This window comes from Diplotaxodon limnothrissa, linkage group LG5, assembly GCF_057381915.1.
Source record: "Diplotaxodon limnothrissa isolate DT_005_m linkage group LG5, D_limnothrissa_male_GT1.1, whole genome shotgun sequence".
NCBI classification, from domain to species: domain Eukaryota; kingdom Metazoa; phylum Chordata; class Actinopteri; order Cichliformes; family Cichlidae; genus Diplotaxodon; species Diplotaxodon limnothrissa.
In genome coordinates, this window is record NC_140600.1 from 34658168 (window position 1) to 34668239 (window position 10072).

Here is a 10072-nt window from a genome sequence, read left to right on the forward strand (position 1 = left end):
ATTTACGTATAAATTCTTTACAAATCCTACCATGTGAATTCATGGATTTTTTTTTCACATTTTGTCTCTCACAGTTGAAGTGTACCTCTGGTGCAAATTACTGACCTCTGTCATCATTTTAAGTGGGGGAACTTGCACAATCGGTGGCTGACTAAATACTTTTTTGCCCCACTGTGTGTATGTATATGTATATATATATATATATATATATATATATATATATATATATATATATATTTAGTCATCTTCTCTCTTTTACCATGTCTCTCTAATATTTGCTCCTTACTATTTTTCTATTTTCTTTATTATTTTCTTTTATTATATTTTCTTCTACTGTATCATGCTGCTGAGTGACTGCTGCTTGTCAAACACATTTCTTTGCAATGTTGACCCTGTGCTAACTTGCACATGACAAATAAAAACTGAAACTGAAAGTCATTCTTAAGGCACACTCTGAATTTATTGGGGAGCCACTGCAGCTGGATCAGCAGGGCTGTGACATGAGAGTACTTGGAAGACAAGGTCAGAAGCCTTTCAGCAGCATTCTGAACACCCTGAGCATGACACAATGGACTCATCACTTTAAATGATAATAACAGGAGCAAACCAGCGATTTAGCATGAGCATCCAAAGTCAGAGCTGACTCAAAGTTTACTCCAAGATCCGTAGTGGAGAATTTGCCAAATGTAGCAAGAGGACCTAAATTTTCCATAATCTTGGGCACAAATTTATCGGGAGCACAAACAAGGACTTTGGTTTTCTCCTCATTAAGTTAAAGAAAGTTATCATCCATCCAACCTCTGATGTCTATGCGCCTATGCAAAATCTGTAGTTTGGAAACATCTTGGAGCTGAAAGGAGATGTACAACTGAATATCATCTGTACGACACAGCTAAGTGTTTTGCAATTTGGCACAATTTAAAAAGTTTTAATTTCTTCTGTAGAAATTAAACAGCAGAAATTAAGCTTTCTTGGTCATTTTTTGAAAAAAAACAAACAAAAAACAGCCAACACCACTGTACAAAACAGTAGACTGGTGCATAATAACCAAGCGAATCATGCACAAAACAGATTTTAATGGAAAACTGTCCATGAAGTACACAGAGAGAGAGAGAGTTGTGCAGGAAGTGCGATTTTTATTGTGGTGGAAGCAAAACAGCAAAAGTAAGAGGGAATTAATAATGATATTTATTACATTTGAAGCATAGTTTTGATCTTCTTTTGCTGCTTGTTCATTCAGTTTTGGTTGAAGAGTGACAAAACCTGCAGCTTCAGAATCTGTCAGATGTTGGCTTTCAGCCCCGGCGGCGTGTTGGGTGGGGAGCCGACAACTCACAGATTTTGAAGTGTCGGGGCCGCACTTTGTGTTTACATCTTTGTGTGGAATCTGTTTACCTGCTTTCATTTGCTGTTTTAGCTGTTTGGTGGTTGTTGAAATAGCTTTTTCTGGCGATTCTTACAAAATACACATTTATTCAAAAATCGATTCAGCATTTAATGAATCAATATCGCATTTTTCAAGCTATAATCAATTTGAATCAGAAAATCTTTTTTTTTAAACCCACTCCTATGAAACATTCACACCAGGCTATGTGACAACAACAGCAATGCCACATTCCTTCATCATTCTTCCTTATTCTGAGGCTTGGTTTCAGCAGGCTGTCTTGAGGATGTTTAAGTGCTTTGAGTTGCTGCTAATGTAAAAGGATGATTAGATTTGTGGATTACTGCAATGAATAGTGGAACAGATGTACCTAATAAAGTGGTTGCTAATTACATGTAGCATGACTTTGCTGGACTATACATCGTGCTTTGTTCTCAGATTGCCTGATTGTATAAAGTTTTCAAAAAAATCTACTCTACATTAGGCCTATGTAACCAAGGTAACATCTGACCCCACTTCCGGAAATCCCTTCATTGTGGTGGGAATGAGCTCTGTATAACTTCCGGGTCAATCTGCTGCACCTCCCCTGCTACATGTCATCCCAGAATGCATTGTGTGCATTGTGTCACTTAACCACTGCCTAGGTGTGCTGTAAAATGATTCAAATTAATAAATTATTCTTAGTTTTATGTAAGGGGATGTTGTAACACTTCTAAAATATGTTACAACCCACCTCTGTCATCAATTGTTTAGCTAACTGTATTAGCATAGTTACCCCGAGGGGGTGCATCACAGTTTAGCTAAGAAATCAGAATTTAATCTCCTGTAAGCCATATCATTTTATCTGCAAACAAAGTTTTGTGTTGTTACATCAAAATCCCTTTTTCTCAATAAAATCTGCATGCCCTATTTCTAGCCCTTAAGTCAGGGATAGAAGTGGTCATATGACTCCTATATAGGAGTCATATGATCATTTCAGTGTCAATCAACAATAAGATATTGTTGATTGATGGAATTGGGGGTGTTGTAACTGTCCCCATGTTGCAACCATACCCCCCTACATACCCTGTCCAGGTCTCTCTTGGAAATTAGATTTTTAATCTCAATCTCAACAGAGACAAAGTCCATCAAGATTTATTCCCCAAATTAGGATTTTTATATTTTTTTTCTTACATGTAATTTGCATTTTTATTTTGAAAGGCGTTTTTTTCTGGAAAATTGGGTCTTTTGCAACTAAAGGTTAGGAAAATGCACTCAAAGCAGGTGCTTTCAGGTTTTGCCAAAAATGATTGGTATTCAAACAGCTGTAAACAGGTTTTTAGCCTATAATCTGTCAAACAAATGTCACACAAATCCCTCAGGGATTATATCAAATCATTATAAGCCAGAAGGAACATTGGTAGAAGCTGCGATCAGTTTCCAGGTTAAAAAAACGTCATTGACAAGTGAGGATAAGGGGGCAAGAGGGGAGCAGAAATTGCGACAAATGTAAAATCACAATTCTACAGAAATATTTTACATATTCATTAGGATACGTACAATAACGCAAAGTCATAATTGTCTCAATCCAGTTGGATGCAGTCTATTCATCAATATTGGTAAATGTATTACAAATAGAAAAAACATTGAAAAGTTGGATTTGGATCAGGTTTCGGCACAAAAGAACCAACGGCCGCGTTTACGCCGATACAACGAAATGATGATGAACTGAGTTCTAACAGTAAAGTAGTAGAAAAAGCGGGATTTGTTTCTTGCCAAAGCCATTGGTGGATCACAATATAATGCTTGTTTTTCTGCGCTTAAAAACAGCCTTAACTGCTGCCACAGGATAGACCCTGGTCAGCTGTTTATTGAGCGAGTCACAAGCACACCGCAGGAAAAATAAAGATTTACAGTTTTTCGATTGTTTGCATTCACTGTTTCTATCTTTGATCGTTAACTCGGGGTAGGCGGACCTGCTCTCCCACCAGGGGGCGTTCCGAATTTCACTATTTAGATGCGGTTCTGGATGACTCTAACTGTAACGGATTCTGTGAGGCTGATATCGCTGACAACTAAAATTGGTTAATGGATGTTTTGCTTACCTGGAAAATGTGATTTGTAAGAGTGAAAACAATCAGTAGTGCAGCATTTAAATTAGCCTCTGTCCTATAGAGCACTATAGCTGAAAGATGGACGGTGGCCTCAATAATTATGTAATTATGTAACTCAATTATGATGCTGCCATTCTTTGAAATTTGTCCCACAATAAGGACTCTTCTCTGTTGCTAAACTCCAGCTGCTTTGTGTTCTGCTTTACCATTACAAAGTTACAGATAATTATTTATTAGCACCTTCTTGATCAATTTTAAGCAATTATTTAGAACAACATTTCGATTGTCAAACTCCGGTGTTTGCCATCCTTTACATTTTTTTTTTAGCTTTTCTAATGTAATCACCCTCCTCGAATCAGTAGAGTCCAGTCCTTTGCAAGAAAATTTTAACATGTAACTATTAAAAAAGCAGAGCATCAGAGAGCATCTTTCTTGCTATCATTTGTAATTAAATATTAAAATATTAAAAATAAAATTTTATTTATTCTAGTTTATTCTAAATAGGCTTGACAGTCAAAGTTAAACAGCTTTAACTGTTTGAAGCTGTTTAGTTTTAAGCAATAGTTTTTAAAGGACTTAAAAACTGTTGCTGATACCAAAGAATGATGAATAATGAAGAATTCATGTGTTTGATTTTATACCTGTTCAACTAAAAAGACTTAATTGGTTTCAAAGTTTAAATAAACAATGATACCAAAGCATATATATACTGTAAGTAATGTACAATAATGACAATGTAATTACTAATATACTACAAAATAAGTTATGTTAAGAATATATGTTGATTTTATACAGTATTCACTATATATGTACATAATCCTGCATATCTCCCAGTGTTTCCACGTGGTCGACAGCAATACCTCCTTTTTCTCTCTCTCTCTTTTATTTTAATATCGAGAGGTCTCTTAGCTCTCAGCAGGAACTGCTTAGTTCAATTTATTTCATTATATTGCTGTCTCAGCCTTGCCCTTTGTGCAGTTATATTTTCTTTTGGGTGACCTTAATTTTTGTTCTTTTTTAAAAATAAATTTTTCATTTATTTAAGTTTTGCAAATTTGTGGTTTCTGCTCCTATGCATAGCTCTGACTGACAGCCACTTAGCTTTTTTCATGGCATTATAATTTAGTTTACATTGATTTGGAAAGCAGCGCTACAGGTCACAGTGTACTACAGAATGGAAAATCAGGCACAGGGCCTGTTCATATAAGAGTCTCTTTTATGGGCTTTTATGGAGGGCTTTTAATGGAGGGTGTCTGGGGGGTGGGAGTAGTTTTAAGGTGATTATACCAATCTGAGTGCTTGCTTTTCAATATTAATTATCAGTGGCTCTGTCGAATTCTGTTTGGCATGCATTTGCTTTATGTATATGTGCATCTGTAGAACTGGGTGTTTGTCCAAATGTTATAGCTGTGTCTGGGTGAACCACAACATACAGTATAAGTGAATAAAACTAATTTGAAAAATGAATTGAACTAAAGTGAATTTAATTGAAAAAACAGCAAAAAAAAATTGTAAGTCATAAGTCCTACATTTTAAATCAAAACATCAGTTTTCTTCATATTCACAGATATGTCCCTTTGTTTTCAGACATTGAAACATTTATTTAACAATTTTGCCTCTGTATACAAGCATAGTGGCTTTAAATCAGACAATCAATATGTGATTCAAGTGCTTTAATTTAAGGGGTATTAGAAAAATATTGCTTTAACTGTTTCTGAATTACAACCATTTTTATACATAGCCTTGTGGCACACTTCTAATATAACGGTTGTTAAGCCTTTACAGTCAGTGACTTACATGCTGAATCCATGGACATCAACAAGCGTTGCATCCTGATAGGTCTACTGAAGCTACCTTCCGTTGCTGCTCATGACTTTAATGGTCACTGAAGAACATCCCATTTCTCTGCCCTGAGAAACTCTTGGGTTGTGTTACATGCGTGTGTGGGAGCATACACAAACCTGTTATTGTCTTCTTGTCATTCTCACAAACGTGCTCTCCTTTCTGATTTATTCTTAGAGCTGACTGATTGCAGAAGGCTCAACACATGTGCATGTCAGTCTTGGACCTGCACTTTTCCTCCCTTAGCTCCATCAGCACCGGCTTTATCCTTCTGCTGCTTTTGTAGTTCTGTTTATTAATTATGGGTTGAGTTGAGAGTTTCCATCAGTCCTGTTTTTGATTTTGTTTCCATTAGTTCATCTCACCAACATTTAGGGAGATGCTACAGCCTTCTTCTTCTCTTATTTATTTTAGACTAGGCGGCCACCAGAGGCTGCAAAAGTACAGACTTTCTGTACTTAAGTAGAAATACAGATACCTGTGTTAAAAAGTACTCCAGTAAAAGCTGAAGTACTGAAGAAAATTCTTTACTCAAGTACAGTGAAAAAGTACAGGCTGTGAAATGTACTCAAAGTAAGAAAGTAAAAAGCTCTTCAAAGGACAATTCTACTAACAAAGCTTCAGTAGATTTTCTTAATGTACAGGCTGTTATCAGCTGACCTGCTGTAGATTTACACAACTGAATTTAACAAGATGTATAAAGTTTCACAAGCTATCATAGCTGATGTCCATCCCCTACACTGAGACTATGCTGTTTGTACTGTCATTATACTAGACCATACTAGAGTTGGATGTCTCGAGACCCGTCTTGGTCTCGAGACCGGTCTCAAGACCACTTTTACGTGGTCTTGGTCTCGTCTTGGTCTCGACGTACTTTGGTCTTGGTCTTGTCTTGGTCTCGCTGTCTCGGTCTTGCTGTCTCAGATCAACATAGTGTTCGGGAGATTTGGAGTCAACAGTATCCATGACACACAGCATAACGCTCGATAATGTATCATGCGCAAAAGCTTTAGCTCTAAGAGCCGTGCTTAGAGAGTGCTTTGTAGTGAATCAGAATAGTCGACTCCCATTGAGCGAGAGCTGGCTCCTCAATTAATTTCCTTTCGCTGCTCAGCTGTCACACAGCGACACACAGTGGCTCAGCCATGCTCAAATCCCTCCACATTGTGGATTATAATCTTCAGTTTGATGTTACAATTTTATATATATAAAGTATAACTGAAACCAGTTACATATTTCCCATTCTTTAGACAGTTGTTGGAGGTGATCGCTGTTTTGTCAGATGACTTTGGGGCCAGTCAGTACCATCATGTCAGCCCTCAAAAGCACACAAAAGTTAGTCTTTTTTGTCCCGGTCTTGGTCTCGGTCTTGGTCTCGTCTCGACTTGGTCTCGGTCTTGGTCTCGTCTCGACTTGGTCTCGATCTTGTCTTGGTCTCGATACCCTCTGGTCTTGGTCTTGTCTTGGTCTCGGATTAGGCGGCCTTGACTACAAGTCTAGACCATACACAGTTGGTATAAAATGGTATTCAGTGAATGAGTCTAAGCATCATCACCTTAAATGCAAATTAATCTCTGGTTCGCTTGAACTTTGACCATGAGCACCACAGAGTCATGCACAAAGCTTTACTGTGAATTCACCACAGTACTGCAACCTAATCTATTTATCCTGCACAAAACTACCAGTATTTTCATGAAATATTTCAATATGACACACAATATGAAAATACATTTTCATATACAAATCCAATGCGGGATTAAAATGATGACATTACATGTAATCTTTAAATCTGCAATTTATCAAGCTCCACTGAGCAGTCCTTACCTTTAAATCTAACCTCTGTTCTCCCTCTCCTGTCTGTATCTTTCTCCATCTCTGAGTGAGGTTAGCTCTCTTTCTTTTGTCTCCCTGTGAAATACAGCAGCTGGACCTTTAGCTAGCAATACACTATATGATAAACTGCACACAAAGAGTTTGTGTGTTTGCTGATGTTTGTCGAGCTGATAGAAACGTTGAATTTGAAATTTCCTGCCAATTAAAAAAACGTCACTTCACTCATGCTTCCTCCTCTTCTGTAGCGCTAGCTAGGTTAAGGACATCTGCGCTCCTTTCAGCCTTTCACTTTAAAAAATAAGTACTCAAGTAAAGTACACATACCTGAAAATGCAGCTTAAGTGCAGTAACTAATGATTTCTACTTCTTCCCACCTCCAGCGGCTCACCATGCTTTCCTTGTCCTATCATTCTGGCAAGTTCAACTTCAGTTCATCATTTCAAATATTTATTTTTCTTCAAAATCTTTTAGATGTTTTCAAGCAAAGTTTAATCTGGCCTTTGAGTGCTTGAGTGAAACCAATACTTTGCACCTTTCTGTAAACACTGTTTTTATGAAGGCATTTCTAAATTGTAGACCAATGTCCTTAAGAGTGTTCTCTACTCCTCTAATGAAGTGTTTTCTATTTTAACACAGCAATAGTTCTGCATTCATCCACTTTAGCTATTCTCTGTGTCTTCTGTGGTAACCAAAGAGAAAAGGGGAATTCATCATACTGCCACTTGCACTGTGCGCAGTGGAGCAAATTTGTGCAACAGGATCTTGCATAGACTGTTGATCAATGTGTCGGATATTTGTTTCAACACATTTAATGATCCTGTTGTGGGCTGCAGTGCATGTGTGAAAACAGGTGAGTACAAAGAAAGCAGGAGCATGACACTGATCCACCTGAACAGAAAGTCTGCATATTAAATAAAGCTAGACAACAATGACAAACACATTTTTTCTGTGTGATAAATTCATTTTTACCACTTTTGTATTTTTTCTGCGCACTTATTTTTTGTAATGAATTTTTTAATCTGATCACATGTTTTGTTCCTTAGACTACTGTGTAGCTCTGAAACATGAATGCTAAACGCAATGCTTTCTTCTTCATCATCTTCTTCTTCTTCCAGCTGCTCTTTTTTGGGTTGCCACAGCAGATCATCTGTCTGTCCCCTTGCCCCTAGCATCCTCTTTTGTCCCACCAACACTCTGTGTCCTTCTTCATTACATCCATGAATCTCCTTAGTAGTCAGCTCAATATTCAACATCCTTAGTCTAATATGTCCACTGTCCCTCCTCTGCACATGCGCACACCATCTCATTCTTGCTACTCTAACTTTGTCTCCAAACCGCACAACCTGAACTGTCCTGTCCCTCTGATGTACTCATTTCTGTCTTTTCCGTAGTGCTCACTCCCAATGTAAATCTTAACATCTTCATCTCTTCCACCTCCAGCTCAGCCTCCTGTCTTTTTCTTACTGCCGCTGTCTCCAAACTATGCAAAAACTAGTTTTTGTAAACTTTCCTTCTCACCATTGCTGCCGTGACAAATCACCCCTGATGCTCATAGGTATTTGAACTTGTCCACCTTCAGTATCTCTACTTCTTGCATCTTCATTCTATCTTGCTTCTGCAGTCTTTCCTCTTCTCTCAAAACAACACCTAGTTTCTCTTCCACTTTACTCTCATTAAAAATCACAGTGTCATCTGCAAATATCAAAGTCCGTGGAGACACCCTCCTGACCTCATCTGTCAACCTGTCCATCGCAAACAAGAAAGGGCTCAAAGCCGATTCTTGATGTAATCCCGCTCACATCTTAAACTCATGTGTCACTCGTACAGCACCACACACCTCACCACTGTCTCACTGTCCTCATTTATGTCCTGAACCACCCTCACATATTTTACTGCCATTCCTGACTTGCTCATATAGTACCCCAGTTCCTCTCATCATATGCTTTTTCTAAATCCACAAAGTCACAGTGAAAGTCCTTCTGACCTTTTCTACACCCCATCAACACTCTCAACATCGCAACTGTAGTGCTGTTTCTCCGCATCAAACCATACTGCTGCGCGCTGATTTCCCATATTTTCATGGTGTGGCTGATCAGTTGTATCCCTCTGTAGTTACTACAGCTCTACACATCACCTTTGATCTTGAAAATCAGTATCAGCACACTTCCCATCTATTCCACAGCAATCCTATTACTCTCTAAGATTGTGTTAAACAATCTGGTTAAGAGGTTCACTGCTCTCTCTTCTAAACATACCTCGACAGCCATGTCATCCTTCTGCATTTCTCTCCTTAACATCATCATCATCATCATCATCTCCTCATCACCTCTGTTCCCTTCATCTACTCCAATCACCACTCTCTCCTCGACATAAATTCTATTTCTCTTCTAACTGTCACCGAACCTGTGAGGCATACGCACCAACAACACTGAGTGTCCCTTCGATTTCCAGTTTCAAACTTTCTGACACTCTCTTCCTGTCCACAACACTCTTCACATACGTTTCCTTAAAGATCACCCTTAATTCATTTCTCTTCTTGTCTACATCAATGTAGAACCACTGAAGCCACCTCCACGGCCCTGGTCTTATTTCCTTTCCATCTGGTCTCCTGCAGAGACAGTATATCTACCTTCCATCCTTCCATCATATCAGCCAGCTTTCTCCTTTTACTAATCATAGTCCCTACATTTAAAGTCATTAATCTCACCTTGTCACTTCTGCCTTACCTTTCCTCTCATTGCCTCCAAACAGACCTTCCCCCTCTCCTCATTTTTTATCTTTGGTCAACAGAAGCACAGTTTTCACCAGCACTGTTGGCCAACAGCACCGCACAGAACTGTTGTTAACTCAGATCCTGATTGATTCAGTATGGAAATAACACTGTTGATAATCTGCATGCTGATTTTGCAAAGCATGATTT